Source organism: Syzygium oleosum, unplaced genomic scaffold, assembly GCF_021117445.2.
Source record: "Syzygium oleosum isolate NSW1041296 unplaced genomic scaffold, Sole_v2.1 Sole_v2.03, whole genome shotgun sequence".
NCBI classification, from domain to species: domain Eukaryota; kingdom Viridiplantae; phylum Streptophyta; class Magnoliopsida; order Myrtales; family Myrtaceae; genus Syzygium; species Syzygium oleosum.
In genome coordinates this window covers 17,743,640-17,763,128 of record NW_026607487.1, presented here as the reverse complement: position 1 = coordinate 17,763,128, position 19,489 = coordinate 17,743,640, and the positions used below count along the sequence as shown (strand labels likewise).

The 19,489-nt window shown below is 41.2% G+C and overlaps 1 protein-coding gene and 3 pseudogenes across 2 annotated transcripts in view; 1 reads left to right on the top strand and 3 right to left on the bottom strand.

The window, feature by feature from the left end:
• Positions 1 to 16,364, bottom strand: part of LOC115672006 (root phototropism protein 2-like) — a 49,658-nt gene extending 33,294 nt beyond the window's left edge. Inside the window, exon 1 of one of the 2 annotated variants that reach the window (XM_030593737.2) lies at positions 16,252 to 16,364. The gene's annotated coding sequence lies outside the window, so the exon portion shown is untranslated. The remainder of the gene's footprint in view (positions 1 to 16,251) is intronic. The other variant, XM_030593738.2, reaches the window with a different exon arrangement.
• Positions 748 to 4,877, top strand: LOC115667221 (uncharacterized; annotated as a pseudogene).
• Positions 9,086 to 11,310, bottom strand: LOC115666120 (arogenate dehydrogenase 1, chloroplastic-like; annotated as a pseudogene).
• LOC115672090 (root phototropism protein 2-like) lies at positions 12,954 to 16,257 on the bottom strand (annotated as a pseudogene).
• Positions 16,365 to 19,489: the final 3,125 nt, after the last annotated feature.

The following is a 19,489-nucleotide window of genomic DNA, read 5'->3' as shown; positions in this document are numbered from 1 at the left end:
TAATGTATATCTTTTTGGGCCGTGGAAATCATATACATTCATTGGGAATAAGCTATCTCCTATATTCCCAATAAATATTAATTATCTCACTTTTCTATTAAAATTAAGGATTAAAACCACGTAAAATCTCAAATTTATACACTTGTGATCAATTTACCAAAAAATTAATTTTTTATCCACAAAAAATCTAAAACTGTTTTACTTGTGGCAAATTTATCCAAAACTAATTTTTTGGCCATTAAAAATCTAAAACTAGTACATTTGTGGCAATTTTTACCATCAGTTAGTTTCTATTAAATTGGATTAATACCACAAAAAATTATAAACTTGTATGCCTGCGATAAACATTGATAAAACCGCAACTCGGTAATTTGATAGTAAAATTTAACGGAAAATTGTCATGGGTGTATCGGTTTGGGGTTTAGTTTTGGATTAAATCTGTGAAGGAGTTTGTCGTTATTAACTTAAAATTAATTGGATTTCTCCCGATAATAAAACAAAATAATTTGTCTGATATTTTTCTCTATATGCTGAAATTTGTTTTCTGGAGCTAAAAAGAAAGAACCCTAGTTCCCAGCTTAAATTCGTGGTCTGCGTTGATCTTCGACACTGTTTGAAGCCACTTCTGTTTGAAATCGATTGGGAGCGCTCGCCGTCGCCGCCCAAATCGGCGACGCCCGCTTCGGCTGCTGGGTTTGCTTGGCTTTCCTCCACTTTTTTCTTTTTCGTTTGCTTTGTTGGGGGCTTTCTCGTTTCTGGGTTTGGAATCTCTGGCGTTTCTTGGCGTCGTTTCTCCATAAAGTTGCGAACTTTGGCCTGTTTCATTCCCCTGTGCTGTTTCTTGAGCTTCAATTTGTTCTTTTTTTCAAGTTTCTTGAGTATTGAGTGGGACTGCCGCCATCTATTACCTTAAGTTGTCTGTAATTCGTTCGTTTTTCTGGCATTGGGAGTTACTTCGCTATCCTCATGATGTGGGATTACTCTGTCAGCGTGAGCAATGTAAAGAATTCGCGTTTCTTGGTTAGTGATTTGCTCAAATTCGTAGGATCTTGCTGTGATTCAGTCTCACAAGAGTCCAAAAGCCGACTTTAACGCCCTTGCACGGAAGATTCTGGTGTTTGAAGGAGAGATGACGCTTTCTCGGGCTGTGATGCGATCCTTGAGTAATGGCTTACCGCAGCAGTTCCATTGTCCCCATTTAGCTAGACTCCAATCGGTGAATGCGGCGTCAGGTACTTTTGGGTTTTCACTTTCCAGGTGCCGTTCTGGGCTGTTGGAGTGGTCCAAGCATTCTTGGGAATGCTCCTTTGTCTGGTTTTGTTTTGAATGGAGAGTGTTGTTTCTTGGATTGGGTTGCAGTTCTTCTTTCTTAAGCTTCCATGTTGTCATGGGAAATAAGCTTATGCAAAGTGTATACCTTTTACTATAAATGGTGGGTGTGTCATTTCATTACTTGGCGGGGAGTTTGCTTGTTATAATAAAGTTCTCTTTGTTTTCTCCTTTCTTCAGCGGCGTTTGGTTGTAAACATTGTTGACAAGCGGCCTGTCATTTTTTTCTAGGCTGACTTATAATCTTCAACCATCGATATAATGTATGTTTGAAAATACTCAACATGAAACTATATGAACAAATTTGTGAAGTAGGTTTGGTTTCCTTTGCAATTCTCTTACATGCGCGTTCTCGAGAAAACTTCATAATGTGCCCTGTTCCTTTTATGATACTGCCAACCTGTCGATGTATTGTTCTGCAGGTCATAACAGTAATGACAAACAAAGTTCTAATTCATCCGAGCCTACTGATGAATTTGAACGGCGGATATTTGGTGGCTTTTCTGGAAGTGATTCAAAAACTGATGCATTTTTCCAGAAGTTTGACGGAATTGCCAAGGCCAGATATGGTTCAAGACCGAAGGGTGAAGATAATAGCTTCCGGATGCTTGATGGCTTAGAAGATAGTTTTAGTACGTTATCAGATGGTATGGATGGGAGATTGAAGACAGAAGCCATGTACTTCAAGTTCGATTGGGACGAAGTAGAACAAGAAGATTATTCATTTAGACCCGATATGAAATTTATTCCAGGAATGAAATATGATATAAAGGTACCATAGTGCGATTCTATGTAGTCCAATAAAACGCTTTAAACTCGTAAAGCAGTCGAGGGATTAGAAGTTGTGCGATATGTCTACCTTTTTCTTATGCTCTCTGATTGGTCAATTGCATTTTTGTTGTGAAACTTTAATTTTTCAGTGTTACTCTCTGTGGAGGGTTTTCCTATGTGAATCTTCTATATTAATCTGCTTATGCTGTCCACACCGCCTGGATATTATGATTTGAGGGAGAAATCTGCTGCTACTTATGAATTATGTATTTCTTCGGTGTTTGGCAGGAAACTATAATTGGCCTATAGGGATTGGGTCATGGTTTTAGCTATTATACATAAAACCTGTTGTCCTTTATGTTGTTGCTAACTTTCTCCTGCAATGTTTTGCTTTTCACAAGTGTCCTTATGTTCGTTGTGCTTTATCTATCTTTCTTTTAGGATCTCGATCTTAGGAAACCAGGAGTGCGCAAGTTCACCAAAAGACGGGAATTTGAAGTTACTACAGCAGAAGTGCTGAGAAAAGCTGATTTTAGGGTAAGCATTGGGTTGATCGTATTGTTTTGTTTAGAATTGTCAAATAGTATACCAGATATGTTGAACTGACAAGCACCTCTTATGAGCAAGAGGTGCTTCGATGATCACTGTAAATCATTCATGCCCTTCTGATTAAACCTTTTTCAAGCATGTTTCCTGCTTCATGTGATATGGTTAATACCTTCAGCATGCTGAAGCTCTTAAATTGATTGATATTTCTTTGGAGATTGTATATCTCTAGGGGCCATTGATACCATATGACTCTTATTACATTGATACCATATGACTCTTATTACAAGCAATAAGTATCTCTGGTTATTTGTGCTCTACTGACGCTTCTCTTCCATTTTGCTCTGCTTAGTTCTGCTTTTCTAGTTAAGGGTGCGCATGACAATCATTTTGTGCCCGGGAACTATTTCTACTCAGAAATGATTCTTTTTGATTCTGTGCCCGGAAACAATTTCTGAGCATTTGAAGGCGTTTGGTAACTATCCAAAATTTCTATTCCTAGGATATGAAAGAACATAAATACGTTTGGTAACTACACAAAATTTCTTTTTATTAATAATATTTTAAATTGTTTAATATTTTTTTCTTTCTACCCTTCCCTTTTTTGGCCATGGCCGGTCGCCGGTGCCGGCGACCGGCCACAGGCCAGGGCGTCGCGGCCCTGGCCGCCTGCCTCAATGCCGGCCTCGCCCAGATTAGGCGAGGCCGAGCCTCGCCGTCGGTCGCAACGGCGAGGCTCGGCCTCGCTCGATCTGGGCGAGGCCGACCTCACCGTGGGTCGCGACGGCGAGGTCGACCTCGCCCAGATCGGGCGAGGCCAAGCCTCGCCGTGGGTCGCGACGGCGAGGTTCGGCCTTGCTCGATTTGGGCGAGGCCGACCTCACCGTGGGTTGCGACGGCGAGGTCAGCCTCGCCCAGATCGGGCGAGGCCAAGCCTCGCCGTCGCGACTGATGGCGAGGTCAGCTTCGCCGTGGGTCGCGACGGCGAGGCCGACCTCACCGTGGGTCGGGACTGCGAGGTCGGCCTCGCCCAGATCGGGCGAGGCTGAGCCTCGCCGTCTAGACCCACGGCGAGGCTCGGCTTCAGTCGCGACGGCGAGGCTCGGCCTCGCCCAGATCGGGCGAGGCCGACCTCGCCATGATCGACGGCGAGCCGCCTCGCCCAGGCGGCGAGGGTCCAGCCCTCACCCTCGCCGGCGAGGGTCGTGACGCCCTCGTCGGCCCTGGGCTATGGCTGGTCGCTAGCGGCCGGCGACCGGCCACAGCCCAGGGAAGAACAACACAAAGAAGAAAAGAAAAAAAGAAAAAGAAGAAAAAGAACTCATTCTCAAAATTGTGCCGAGAAACAAGAAGCAACTTTTTTTTACTTCTTGTTTCTCTTCCAAAACTGTTTCTGGACACAAAGTTTTGCAAAAATGTGCCCGGGAACAAAAAGTTTACCAAATGCATTTCTGTTCCCAAATTATTTCTGGGAACAAAAGAAGAGAAATTTTCACTGTTTGGCACGTTACCAAACGGGCCCTAAATGACCAATCTCGCCTAAATGCCCGATCTATTGATGTAAAGAGTGGACATTTTCCCCAGAGTGAAGGAAGGCCACTATCCCGTTTCCGTAATGTAGCCTCGTGTATTTATAAGCAGAAACCTCTTATTCAGATCAAGGGGTGAATGACATAAATTTAGGTGTTGCCAGAGTTTATCCCGATGTCAGCATGAGTTCTCTCAAAGCGCTGTAGTCCGCCTAATAATATATGAATGACATAGCTTGCATGAAACTTTTGCATACTTGGATGGTTTGTCACGTTCTGTTGGTATCTTTTTGCTTAGAGGTTTACTTTCTCAATGTTCAATTTTCTGCAGAATGTGAGGTTCCTTGCAAATTTCATAACTGCTGCCGGAATAATAATCAAGAGGAGCTCAGTAAAGTTCGCATAATCAAGGGAGATCAAAACCGCTCGGGCTTTCGGCCTCATGCCTTTCTCGACGATGGGAACGAAATCCTTCATCTTTGGAAAAACAACGGAGAATCTTGACGAGGATTATGAGTACGAGGCCTTTGAGGGGACGGGTGGTGACATGGAACGAGTGACGCGATCCCGATGCCACCGAGGTTTTTGTGAGGATTGTTCATTCGACTTTTCGATCTTATCCTGGCATGCTCCTTTGACTTCTCTTTCTTTATGAACTTTTCAATTTTGGGCAAGTTCATAGCGTTGAATCAGAGCAGAGCAGAGCCATGTAGAGATTAGGGGTGTGCATGGTCCGGGTGGGCGGTTCCCACTCCGGGACTGTGGACCGCCCGCTACAGGACCGGTTCCAAAAATTGGAACCGAGAATCGCCCGTCGGTTCTATGGACCCGCCCGAGAACCGGACTGCCGGTGCGGTCCGATTCTTGGGCGGGTCCATGGAACCGGTCTCAACAAGTTCTCTTTGACAAATAAAAAAAAAAAATCTATGGACCAACATCGGATCAACGGAACAAAAGGAAAACAACATAACTTTTCATACAATTCCTATACTATGATCGATTATATTAACCACATCATCCATAAATCAAGTGGGTACCCATTAATTATTGGGAAAATTGACCAAGGTATCCCAACTACACAAGAGCTTCAGACATGATAACAAATTTTCTTCTTTTTTTAAATTTTTTTTGGTCAGATTTTTTTAATTTAAAATTAAAAAAATAAAATATATTATTATTATATTATCGATCCGGTCCGGGTGGGCGGTTCCACACCGGGAACCGGCCCAAACAGTATCGGTTCCAAAAAATTGGAACCGGGAACCGCACCGATTCCGGTCCGGTTCCGGGCGGGTCCCGGTTCTTTTGCACACCCTTAGTAGAGATTTCTGATGTTGGATAAACTAGGCGCAAAGAGCCAGAGTTACTAAAAAGACTAAGCTCACTGTGCTGGTACTGGGACCTTTTTTTTTGTGTTTTGCTTGTTAAAGATGCATTGTCGTAATCAGTTATCGTATTCAAGAAGAGAACGGGACTTTGGTGGACCGGGCTTTCTTTAATTGGCAGGACAATTGCCCGTTCCGGCAGCCCGCCTCCCCTGCGAAGAAGCTTTGTTAAATCGAGTCTGGTTTCTTTCTTGTGGTGCAAGACACTTGGAATTCTTTTTCGTTCAGGTAACTGCCTCGATATGGTAATGTAATAACTTCTCGATATGGTATTGTAATAACTCAAGAATGTCGAATAGTAACTTGCAATCTGATTGCTCGGAACACCAACGATCTCGTCTATCCAAATGGATTACAGGATAATATTAGTTTAGAAGAACAAAGAAATTCGTACAGTTTATCACGATTTGACTTGCTTGGGTGTATCGGGGAAGGCGTATTTCAAAGCACCTTCAAAATGTCTCCAAGGAATAGCTATGGTGGACTCATTTCAAATGGTCTTCCTACATTCATCTTGCGATGAATTTCGATACGGAACCGTCTTTACTCTTTGTTGAGGCGAAAATTGTCAAAAAAGTTCTAAACCTTTTGCACTTTTACCAATTCAGTTCTAAGCCGTTGAAGTTCTAAACCTTTTCACTTCTTGCTAATTTAGTTCTAAACCTCTTCATTTCTTGCCAATTGAGTCCATTTGGCCGGTCGGCGCTGATGTGATAGTCGGCCGGCGTCACGTCAACGCCGGCCGTCTGGCCAACTCTGACGTGGCAATTTTTAAATATTTGTTTTTTCGAATTTTTAAATATTTATTTATTTTTATTTTTTTCCTGCCTTTTACCTTTGGCCAGTCCGGCGGCCGGCGACCAGCGACCGGCCGGCGAGGCTCGACCTCGCCCAGATCCGGCGAGGTCGAGCCTCGCCCGGCCATGGCGAGGTCGGCCTCGCAGTCGCTACGGCGAGGCCTGCTCGCCATGGCTGGGTGAGGCTCGACCTCGCCGGAGCTCGCCCAGATCTGGGCGAGGTCGAGCCTCGCCGGCCAGCGCCTCTAGCCGGTCGTTGGACCGGCCAGAGGTAAAAGGCAGATAAAATTTAAAAAATAAATATAAATGAAAATAAAAAATATTAAAAATTCGAAAAATATTTAAAAATTATCACGTCAGCATTAGCCGGACAGCTGGCGCTGACGTGGCCGTCGGCCGGCTGCCACGTCAGTGCAAACCGGCCAAATGGACTGAATTGGCAAGAAGTGAAAAGGTTTAAGACTCAATTGGCAAACTTAAAAAGGTGTAGGATTGAATTGACAAAAGTGCAAAAGGTTTAAGATTTTTTTGACAAATTTCTCCTTTGTTGAGTGCAAATGCAGAAGATAAAAACAAAGGCAAAAGAATATAATGGGATGTTCACGTCGATACCCATGAAGGAAATGAAGAAAGTCCGAGAGGCTCTAAGATTGTAATTAAAGGTCAATAACACCGGTAGAACATGGAACACAAGTAACTTGTGGCAGATCTCCCTTAGGAGCAAGTTTCTAGCAGATACCATAAAGATATAGTCGATGAAGAACTGCGACAAAATCATCAAAGATTACAAATTGTGCTCCAACCAACGATGCAAATCATTAAGCATCCCATAACATGTTCTCTGATGCTTAGGGGGGAATCGGCTTTCGGAGCATTAATTGTTATCAACCTTCACAAGGTTTACACGTTATGTTTGCTCAGGCTTCCATTGTTTGTTCTTAGTTGGTTCTGTAAATGGTTTACGCGTGGGGTAATAATTCCCCTGCCACTTAGTATTCAACCATAACTGAAAGTGCACCTACTGTGACTTGCACTTTGAAGTTGGCTTCACCGGCTAGAAATTTCCACTTTATTTGACTGAACATTAACTCCACCTTATGCGACTAGTTGTACACAGATTTTCTTATAAGGTACCTGAATGACACATCCACATATGTTTGTTATTATATACTTTACATGAATAGACATTATTGACTTATGAGTATTGTTCTTGCCACATGCGAGTTATGTGATTTAAAAACGAATAGTTGACAATTTAAATTTTTATCAAATGTCCAATATTAAGTGCTTTAATGTGAGAAGGGAAATAAAACTTTTGAACTAATTCAGAGGGCATCCACTGATTGCTATCATTTTATTTTATTAGACTCCTAATATTTACTTGATGTAAAGTACAGGGAGCATGTTATGCTCCTGATATGCGTGACTGAGAGACTATGACCAAAACCCGTAGTTCAGTGTACATGCTTGAAATGTCCTCAAGTTCTGTCATATTTTTAGCTTTGTGCTGCATTTTTCCATTAATAAGAGGTAATCTAGCTTGAAGCAACTGAAATAGCAACAAGTGCCTGGCACCTTTGATTTCTGAGATAAAAGTGATGTACTATATCCTGTTCAGTATAAGCTTCTCTTCATATTCTTTTCATTGCAACAATGAAAACCCATTTAATGCAGATTATTGCTGGGATCGTGGAGCATCAAATATCAGAGGAATTTTCTTCCCAAACTTTGCTCGTAAATATGCTCTCTTTTATAGTGCGGACTATCAACTCTTTCTGGGGAACTCTGGTTAGAGTCATGATACTTTTTTCCCACAAATATCCTAAGTATTAGTTCAGCGCAAAAGGACATGTAATCAACATCGCTGCAAACCACGTAACTAGGAGATTTAACCGTATTTATTTCTCTGGATATAAAAGTGGGCAGCCACAGAAATACAAAAGCTCATTTTTATATGCAACAAACCCAGCAATTTGTGCTATATAGGAACTCCCAGGAGTGGTGTCATAGATGAAGATGATCTCTGTTTTTCTCTGTCATGAACTTGGGTTCTTTCAGTTTACTGCGATCATGACTGTTGCATGTTTTATCCTTACTATGTTTTCCCTGTTACCTTTGCTCTTTAGCCACTACCACCGCCACGATAATAATGCCGTTGGATGGTTTTATTTTTACCGACAATGTTGACATATGGTTTTTACTTGAATGCTGCAGCAATGGGTCGATCTTGCTTGTTTTACGGGCCTACAGAGTAGGAAGAGCACAGAGCCCTCTTTTCGGACACCTGATTTGCCGAACCCAGCTATGCTGCAGTGCAACGTAACAGAAGAGGCTGGCAGTGACGAAATCAAGAACCAGTGAGGTGATAACTTGACGGTATGCTGTTGCAGTCTTCAGAACTTTATATTTTGTAAGCTGGTGGCAGAGCAAACGCTCATTCATTTACAATGATAGTTGACGTTTTCTTCCCTTGCCCAACTGTAAATTGCCAAGTCTTATTCTTTCAAATATTCGTCAGTTCATATGAGGATAATGCAAGACTACACCTGGACACACAAAACAGTTTTGACACCAGACCTAGAATTTACAGTACTGAAAACAGTGAAGAGCTTGTATTTCTCCATAAATAGATTTTTGACAATGTATCTCTCAGTAAAATATCTCTCTGAAGTGAATTGAATTGCACTTTGTTTACAGTTTCTACAGCTAAGAGACTGTCCTGATAAGCAGTAACTTTGTATTGATAAAGAAATTTATCAGCAGCTGTTCCTCATCATACTAGCACTACTGGTTTACTTCCGGTTCCTCATCATTCCTCTTCAGCAGCTTGTGTTTCAACTTCTCAAAGGCAAACTCTAGGTTCTTTAGCTGCATTACAAAAATTTCTTTTCATTAATGAGCTCAGGTAAAATGTAAATTCCTTCTTCAAAAGTAGGATCAAACTGAAACTTGAGATGTATCTCTTCCGAGTGAAATGCATCAGCTCCGTACCTGCTTCGCAAACCTATTGTGGATGTATAACCCACTGAACAGATCAAAACTATTGCTCTCTGTGTTCTTTCCTCTGCGGTTATGTAAACTGTCAGCATGTCGTATCAAAAGTTTTATGGTATTTTATTGCCAGATCTAACAGAGAAAAAAGAAGACTTGGAATTACGAAAATCCAAACTTCGCTTTTTCACACCCTGCTGCTCTCATTTTTGATGTCTTCTACTTCCTTACACATGATGCACTTTTATGATAGGTCCATTCGAAAAGACACGAAAATAAGAAAAAACCAACAACGACGACAATACACCAAAAATGGAGAATTTGCTAGTTGACATTACCAGCCGAACAAGAGCTTTGAAACCCTTTGTATCTATCGGTGTTTGTTCGATGTCTATTTCTGACGAGATTCTATCCAAGTATGGAAATATCAGTTCTTATTGTAAGATATTCAGTTTGTTGGCGGTTGGAAATAATCTTGGAAGATAATTAGTCAGCTGGGAATGGGAAATACCTGCCAATAGCGTGGGTGATAAATTGACTCTTAGCAGCCAGGTCATCATGTTTTGTGCAAGACATTTGAAGCATCCTACATACCTGACATTCATAAAGAGTGGTTGTTCACTTTGTAATTGGAAGATATGCCTCACGTTGGTCTGCCGAAATAGCGATCGATGGCAATCGGCAAGGGTTGAGCATGCGATAGAGTTTATTGAGTTGCTTAGTTTTATTAACTATCAAATACACCACTTATTTTTTATTTAAATGGATTCTCAGTTCACCCAGAGAAAGTCTGGCTGAGGATCTGCGCGAGGACTCTATGACCAATTTGTATCAGGTTCTAGACATTGATGACCCTTTCACTAAATATCTATCCAGGACTAATCTAAATGGATTATGAGGTCTTGAAAGATTACATAGTTCTTTTATGCAGAAACTTGTGGTAAGTAACCTTGTCTTACCTGAAAAGCAAAAAGTAAAATTAAGAAAAATGAAGGTTCGGGGTTGCAATCTTGGCTTTTGACCTCGAATATGCTGGTTGGGCAGTATGAAGGACACACATCAGAGCATAAACTTAGCTCTCTATTAATCTATCTCACTGAAGTGTATTGTCGGTAAGTGTATTTCATAGTTAGATTGTGAAGGAAATGATAAAATGTTTGAAATCTTCTTATCCACGCGGAAGTACGAGGCTAGCCGAGGATATGCTTTAGAGGGTACCTCGATTTCGAAAATCTTGAAGAAGCTTGAGCATGTTTTCTCGTCCCTCACTCGAACTCTCTTATACATGAAGTTAAGATCTCCACCCATGTTTACCACTCTCTGGCCCAAACATCGGGTGAGTGCACATCACATCTGAATCTTCTGGAAGTACCTACAGATTGCAGTTTTTTAATTGAGTACGGTGATCTGTATGGATATTTGGTGTTTTTACACAGGAATTCGTCGTGTATGAATAGGCATGTCCAATGTGGAGGGTATCTCTTATACTTGTAAGAGAGTGTCTCTTGCTTGCTTTTTGACTGACGGTACATCAACGAGTAGCGCTGGCTGCTTCAGTGAATGGAACGGCGTCGACTTTAGAACTTGGGAGAGAATTCAGATCGATGTTCATATCATTATCACATCATTATCTGCTCCAAGAAATGCAGCCACATTACTGCAATAAGACACTCATTCATTGGGCATTTGCATATCTGCAGAAAACTGAAAACTCGCATGCGTATGTATTCGTGTATGTTTGCGAATCGTCAAAACCAATATCGAACATGAGCATATACCTGAAAAGCGCGATGCCCAAATCAGCACATAGCTGAGAATAATCAGTCCTCGAAGTCGCTCTAGGGGAGAGTGACCTTGTCTGATCATGGTCTTCGCCAGGAACCGCGCAAAAGTGCCAAAGCCTGCGATTCCTATTTTTAGGTTTGGGGAAGATGAGGCAGAAGCAGAAACAGATGCAGACATTGTGTGGAAAGCAAAACCAATGAAGATAGCAAAGGACGAATTTGTTTTGCGGGTGTTTTCTTATGGAACGGTTCTTGACCAGGGCAAATAAAAATCACGCCTTGTGTTGGTTTAGGAAAATTTTGGTGGAAGTCCATCCCACCAATAGAATATTCATAGTTAGATTTAATCAAATATCAATTTTTATAATCCCTAAAATCTAATTTCTTATTTTAGTCCATCATCTTATTATAGCAAAATAATTTGACAATACGTGATATTCAATCACAATAAGTAAAAAATGACCAACTTATATATATATATTTTGGTCGCAAAAGAAATATTTCATTATTGGCAAGCTCTTGAGAAACCCATACAAGGAGTGTCTAAACAAAGAAGAGCCCATAGGGCTTGAAGAGGGGCAACAAGCCAATTTTGTGGAAGACGACCTAATATCTGCGATTTCATAGTTCAATTGACAACTAAACTATATGGGTGTGCAAAATGGACCGCCCAAATCGAAAACCACCCAGACGGGCCGGTTTGGTCCGGTTCCTGAGAGTGTCGGTCCGGTTCCCGATTCCTTAAACTAGAATCGGACCAACTACACGCACATATATATATTTTTTATTTTTTTCAAAAAAATTAATAAAATGTGAATTAAACCTTAAGTGAAGTACGTTTTTTGGTTCGTCTTTTCAATTTGAGGATCATTACTAATATTTGATCATTCATGGTTGCAAAATAATCCATATCTCTCGATAATTGGTGGGTTTATTTATTGTTTTCTATCTGCAATTTATAATAAATCTGTTTTTTTTTAAAAAAATTTTTTGTCTATTGTAGAAGATATATGAGCACATAGTAGGATCCTTTTACTCATATCTATTTTCTAAAAAAGGTAGTGGAGAATACGAAGAGATGACATCAAGTAGTGGGAAAGAAAAAGTGATCGGTTCCATCGAACCATCCCTTGCTAAATTGGACTCCTTCGGACAATGGGTTGGACGAATGCGCGGGTGGGGCCGAAATAAGCTCCAAACAATCCGCGAAAAGGACCCTACTATGTGCTCATATAGTAGGAAGTCCACCCATCGACTACGCCAAGCGCAAGGTCGTCGTCTAGTCTTCGACGCCGCCATGTCCACCTGCTCCATCCTCCAGCCCCACACGACTTTGCCCTGACGGACGTGCAGTGCAGGCCGCCCTCATCCCCCCTCCGACGACACCATTTCTAGGCTCAGGCTCAGGCTCAGGCTCAGTATGTTTTTAAACATAGACTTTAAATTGTTTAAACTTGTCAAAAGCTTCAAATTTTTCTTTCAAGAAATATGCCCAAATTTTTATGGTAAAATCATCCATAAAAATTAACATGTACCTTTTTTGTCCGAATGATTCAACCTCAACTAGGCCACATATGTCAGTATGCACCAACTTTAATGGTTGTTTTGCTCTTCCGGCTTTTCCAACTGGAAAAGATTCTTGATGTTGTTTTCCAACAAGACATCATTTGCATGGGCGATCTGGACAGTCGATCAAGGCATGCCGGTCTCCATCTTTTTTTGGACCAGTAATTTTAGTCCATGAAAATTTAGATGCTGGACCAGTAATTTTAGCACCGGATAAAAAAAAAGGTGTGTACCATTATCTTAAACCTTGCAATGTCACTGACATAAAATGCTCACGTTACAGAATCAACATATTCAATTGTCTACACACTAACAAGCGCCATAGTAGCTCCCAGCATTCCAGGAGACTGAAGAAAAAAGCCAGACAGAAAGGACTCCAGCAGAGCACAAAAAGGAAGGTCCTGCATCGGAGCAGAAACAGAACACCTACGCCAATATAAGCACCGGAAGAGAAGCCGTTTACAAATCAAGAGATGGAGAACCTTCTCCTTCTCGGCTTCGTAATATCCGCAATGTCGTCGATGTTGGAAGTGTCTTTCGACCCATGGCGGAATGGGTTCAACTTTCCGAGCGTCTTGGTCATTGAAGAGAAGAAGGTAGTCTTTTTGGCGCCTCCCTTGGAGGACGTCTCTCCTCGGCTCTTCGGGTTCTGCATATCGGAGATGTACATCTTCATCGTCATTAGCTCGGACCTTAAGTTTTCGTTTTCCCTGACCAACGACACATCAGCCAGCACTTGGCTCCTCGTTGCCGCGGGATCAGGTACGTCGCCGTTCTCCATTCGGCTCCTGAGCTTCAGCTGGTCATAGTAGAGTGCGTGCAGAACGATCTGCACGGGTAACCGCTTGTTCTGCGAGGCATGAAGCCGAGCTTCGTGCGACAGTTTCAGCGGGTCCATCACACTGCATGCTTTCTCTCGCTCTATCTCATCAAGGTTTGGATGGGCCTGCAAATTCGGTATTGCTCACTGTCAAATAACTTATTAATCGTGATGAAATCTCTTCAATCACTAATCCCAACACCAACGCAACTCTAGAAAGTTGGTTTGGATTGACTTTTACGTTTTATTTAATTTAAATCTTATCACTCACGTATTTTAACCTTTTTAAATCCGGAACATTCGAAACTAACGTAAAATGCAAATTTTAACGGTGGATTGACATATAAATTTTTCATGACCGTTTGAAATTTGAACAATATTTTGAATTTTGATGAGAAAGCAAAAGAAATACTTCTGAAATTGCAGACCAGTCCTCAATATTCTATTGCTTACCTTGAAGTATATATCGATTGCTCGGTACAGATCGTCATCGACTTTTCTAGCTGCCTTAGGCACGAGGGTCGCGATCGCATTGAACGTCGAGATGCTGAGTTCACTGTATATAGCAATTTCTCCTAAGTATGCATCGACCATCTTGGCAAATCTCTCCATCGGTGCAGAACAAACCTCCTGGAAGTCGCCATCGAACACAGCCACACTCTTTTCCTTCTCGACAAAAGCCAAAATAATTCTCCTAACACTCTCCAGATCAAAGAGCTGCTTGCCATCGTAACTGAATCACAGAATGAGAAGATCGTCCTCTGTCACATGCTCTAAAATCGAAGAGAGCCGTTTCTCAAGCTCCTTCTTGCAATTGGTCGAGGCTTTAAGAAAGATAGCAGCTCGGAGAAGGCAGCAAATGAAGCTAATGGGAAAAGCAGCTTTCTCTGGGGGTAAAAGCATAACTATAGATTCAAGTAACTTGGGCTGCTGATCTAGACCATGGGAGTCGTTGATATCTGATGACTTAGTTCCGATGCCAGAATGGTCTCGTACGAGACCTGGGAGAGATCTTTCTGCGTATGTGATGATAGCCATGGCCAGGATAAGGGCCTTCGCACCTCTTTGTTGCATTGCAGCAATGATCTTTCCAAAGAACAAAACATTTAACACCGATAGCTCGACTGTCCACCAGTTTGATGGAGAACGGCTCGGAAAATTGCCTCTTTACATACCTGCAATAGCAACCACGGTCGCATTACATATATCTCAGTGCCCCTTATCCTAAGCATTCAAATTGCAAGGCGAAGCAACCGCAAATGCGAACCTTTACCTTGGCACTTGCCACGTCGAGACATCTTTGGACAATCTTGAGGTCCTCTGCCTTGGGAAGAAGATCTTCACATGACTTCAAAACGAGGATCATGCCAGACAGGCTCGAGAAGGCCACCTGAACAAGGAAGTCCTCAGTACGGCCTGCAAGGTTGTTGTCACAATACTGGTCTGTCATTTCCAGTTACTCCGCAGCACAACGAAGAGCGGCAACGTTATTCACCGTGGTCTCGAAGTCGCCGTTGTAGCAGAAGTTTGCCACTTTCTCAAATATCTCTGGGCCTCCAGGGATGTTGGACAGATCGATCCTGGTCAGTTCCGCTTCCTTCGACTCCATCACCATCTTCCTCATGTAGTTGCTCTTAGCCACTAGCATGAACTGCCAAGAAGCAATTGAATATGATATTCATTTTCCAGTCCCTAGATTACTCCACAACATGACCATGAACTCATTATTCATCCCAAACCTTATGGAGAGAGAAATTTGCTTTGCCTACTTTGACGTCAATATCAGTCGGAATTTCTTGAGAAAGAAGCCTACGTGAAATGAACAATTCATGAATCAGTAACTTAACGACGGAAAATTTGGATAGACATAGCATGAATTCATCATAGGAGCGTAATTACCATTGACCAGTCCTCTCCCTGGCAACAGAGATCCCGCCATTGCTCTTCACATGAGGAGCCATGACTCAAATCAATCTCTTATGCAGGAAGAGTTTTGTGTTAAGAGTCTGAGCTTTTCGGGCATTTGACCAAACACAAGGGTGCTCCTGTATCCAAGTTGAGTTGAGCTCACTTGTGCTTCCTCACCGGCTGGCAAATAGTAACCAGAAAGATTTCACTTTAAAAATTAGTCAACTATGACGGTATTCAGTTAAACGCGCAAAAGGAGATCCAAAATTTTGCGGAATCTGGCTCTTCTGTTGCTAATGAAACATCATTTTGCAACCTGGAATCACTTGAAATAGCAGAATATAGAACCCGTTAGTTTACAATCATCGCCTTTATAAACTCGCTCGTTCGGTGATTTATACTCGTCGTCGTCGTGAGCTAGCCCGTGTCATAATTGACAGCGGTTTTCATTGCTACGGCTAATACAGGGATGCCACATAATGGTTTCTGCAATATTATTCTGTAAGAATGCCCAGTATAAATCCATACAATTTTCTTTTGCTCCCCACAATTGCTAATCTATTAATGGGGAAACGACAACCTAATCTACGATCATGCCATGAAAATGAAAATTTCTGACCCCAAACGACCAGCTAGATAACAACTATAGAGCCAAAGTTTCTAGTTTCGTAGCTCATCTACGTTGAAGCTGGGTTGGTCGTGATCTTTGTTAACATTAGGTAAAGAGAGAAGCAACATTGCAATGATAGGAGAAAGATTGAAGAATAAGAGTCGTACCCCGCTCTTCCAAGTTCCTCTGTTCCTTGCTTGAGCTAACTTCTGAACCCTGTTTTGGATCAGGTTTTCTGTTTTTTCTCAGTGGATGAGAATATCAAGAACCTCTTGATTGGAACTTATAGAGAACGGCTTCATGCAAGATTCAGCAACGTCCCGCTCAGTCAGCGAAACAAAAGTGGACCTCTTAATTGTATGGTTCAGTTTCGGTAACGCTGTTTTCAGACGCCAAAGTCGCTTGCTTTTCTTGAGTGTATTTTTGTTTTTTTCCCTTCTTTTGGTGCCCCCGCGCTGCTTTGGGGAAAAAAACATGGTGGACAAGATAAGGCTTCCGGTCGGGGTCCCACGGTAATCGGTCCGGTTTTCTGTCAACGAATGGGTTGCTCCCACGTGGCATTCCCGCCGCCAGGTCATCCTCCCTCTCTCTCTCTCTCTGGTTGGAGTTATAGATTCGGGAGTTCGTGAACCTTTTGTCTATCTTATAGACCAATCGACCAATTTGTAAGGATATGCGAGGGACGATTTGAGAGTTTGGATTTATCTAATTATTGTGCTCAAAAGGGATTTTTTTAGTCACTTACATGCACATCAAATTTATTTATTACAAACTTTTGTTTTTCTCGTAATTTAACCTTAAAAGAGCCCTTTCTTATACAAAGAGTCTCGTTTTTAATGGTAACTTGCCTTACTGGATCTTTTCTAGATAGGCTATATGACACGTATGGTCCTCGAACTTTAGTTCAATATGCAATGTTGTCCCTGGATTTTTTATTTGTTCAATATAATCCTAAAAATGTTTAATGTAGTCTTTCTATTTGCTCAAACAACAAATCAAACATTTTTTGATGACGTTAATTATTATATGTAGAGTTGAATTTTTTTTTAAATGATGAATCAATATGTCTATCTTTTTTTTTTTTTGGTAAGGGATATGTCTATCTTTTTATCCATCTACTATAGAAAACGAAAAAAAATCAGGGCGTTAATGTACATCATTATTTGATGACGTTAATTATTATACCCTGATTTGAGATGAATATATTATTTGGATTATCCACATGTGACTTTTTTTTTATCATTCACCGTTCATTGGAAGCCAAACTAGCAGACTCTGCTTACTCAAATTAACAAAAGGCAATGTGAAATATTTTCATATACTCTAAGGACTAAATTGAACATTTAGTAGTAGTTTGGGAACTACATTGAACAAATTAAAAGTCCATGAACGACATTTCATATTAGGCCAAAGTTCGAGGACCATTTGCGTCATTTTCCCTTCTGAATATTGTGTGACGAATCAAAATGGATCTAATTTCATTTCATACATCATCGATAGGCAATAGATAATCACCCAACTTCGTGACAAACAGAAGAACACCAGTGTTGATGGGGTCGTCGATGGGAGTTTTCGTCCACAACCATCATTTTGGTAGCCCAATAGATGGAATTGGACGAGAGAGAGAGAGAGAGAGAAGACATGGACCTACGTGCAACTTGAACTTATACACCAAAGCTTAGTCCCTTTCACTTCAACCCCAAAAAAGGCAAAAAACCTTGAATTTGTGGATGTCATCCAAACATACTTTTCCAGTGCTTCCTAATCGATGTCCCCAGTTTCGGCCACATACACATGGACATGTATAGAGACAACATATCTTCCTTCCTCTACTGATATTCGTACACCAGATAAGGTGGATGAGAATCTATTGCTATTTCTCGATGGAACTCATTTTGTTACGTAAGAGAAATAATCGGGTTGTGTAAGAATAGCCGTAGAGAGAGACACAAATATCCAATTCATAGAAGCGTTGATTCTCATGAAGAGATGTGGTAAAATCTCAGATTAGCTTTGTTACTTTCCTGCCTCTTTCGGGATGGCCGCCAGGTGAGACTTTAGAGAAGGGTTCAAAGAACATGGGAAACAAAATTTTACACATTGGATCCATGATCTTGTGCCTTTTTTCAACGAGGTTCCCGAATTTGTAAGTCGTTTTTTTTTCTTCTTCCCTCTCTTCTTCCTCCAGCCACTGGCAAGGCCAACCTTGCCATTTCTGGGTGATGCCGAGCCTCATCCGACCCTGGTAAGGCTTGGCCTCCCCTAGCGATGGCGAGGTCGGCCTCCTAGATCAGGCGAGGGCTCACCCAACCATGGCGAGGCCAATCTTGCATCGCTGGCCCTCGCCTCTGGCCAGTCGCCGAGCTAGATGAAGAAGGAAGGGAAAAAGACCAAAAAAAGGAAAAAAAATTCAAAAAAATATTTAAAATGTTCATATCTGCGCCGGCCGTACCACGTAGGACGGTGGGCATACATTTAATCGATTTCCAGCAAAATTGGCCGGATGAATTGAATCAACACAAATGCAAAAAATTTAGGACTCAATTGAAAAAAAAAATGTTTATAGCTGAATTTGCACTATTATAACAGGTTTATTACTATTTTGGTAATTTCCCCTAATCTTAAAGTGGCAATTCTCACTTTTTCTTATTTTGGATTTTGTTTTTAAACTTTTCTGCATTTATCTTTTGTTTGCACTATCTCAGTTACATATATTTAAATCTCTGATAAATTTAAATATCATCGGATCATTCCTTATTTTAAACCTTTGTCTTTGGAAAAAAAAATTCAATAAGAACCTACGATAGTAGACTTCTAAACTCCTAAAAATTTCACATGAATGATTCTCATATGATAAAAATGTAAACACTAATTTGCCTCATAAAATAATGATACTCCTAATAAAGTGGAGAAGGTTTTCTTCTTCACGTGGAGTAGCATGGATAATTTGCAATATTCGATTCTGAAGTGCTAAGGCGAGTTAAATCTCAACTTCAATATTAGCTGTAGTTCACAATTTCATGAACGATCGTGTATTTATTAGAGGACGTATGACATTACTCGAAAAGGATTTAACATTTTCAATTGAGACAAATGTTCCTCATTGTGTATTTCCTTGTTTATGTAAAGTGACGCAATCCGTCATGCGATTGATAAATCTCTGTACTTTTATTGTTGACACCTATTTTAATTTGCCCAAAATTAATTGCACAAAATTTAGGAGTTAATTTTCTTTAATTCCTAAAACAAAAAAATATTTCTATTTAATTGCCTTGCATATAGAAATTAGGCACATTTGTATTAATAAGGTCTATTAAAAAAATAAAAATAAAATAAAACCGAGTTGGGCCGGGTTGGCCCGGCCCTTTTCTTTTTTCTTTTCTCCCCCGCGCGGCCCAGCCCACTTTCTTTTTTCTCCTTTCCCCTCTCCCGCGCGAGCTGGGCCCGGCCCGG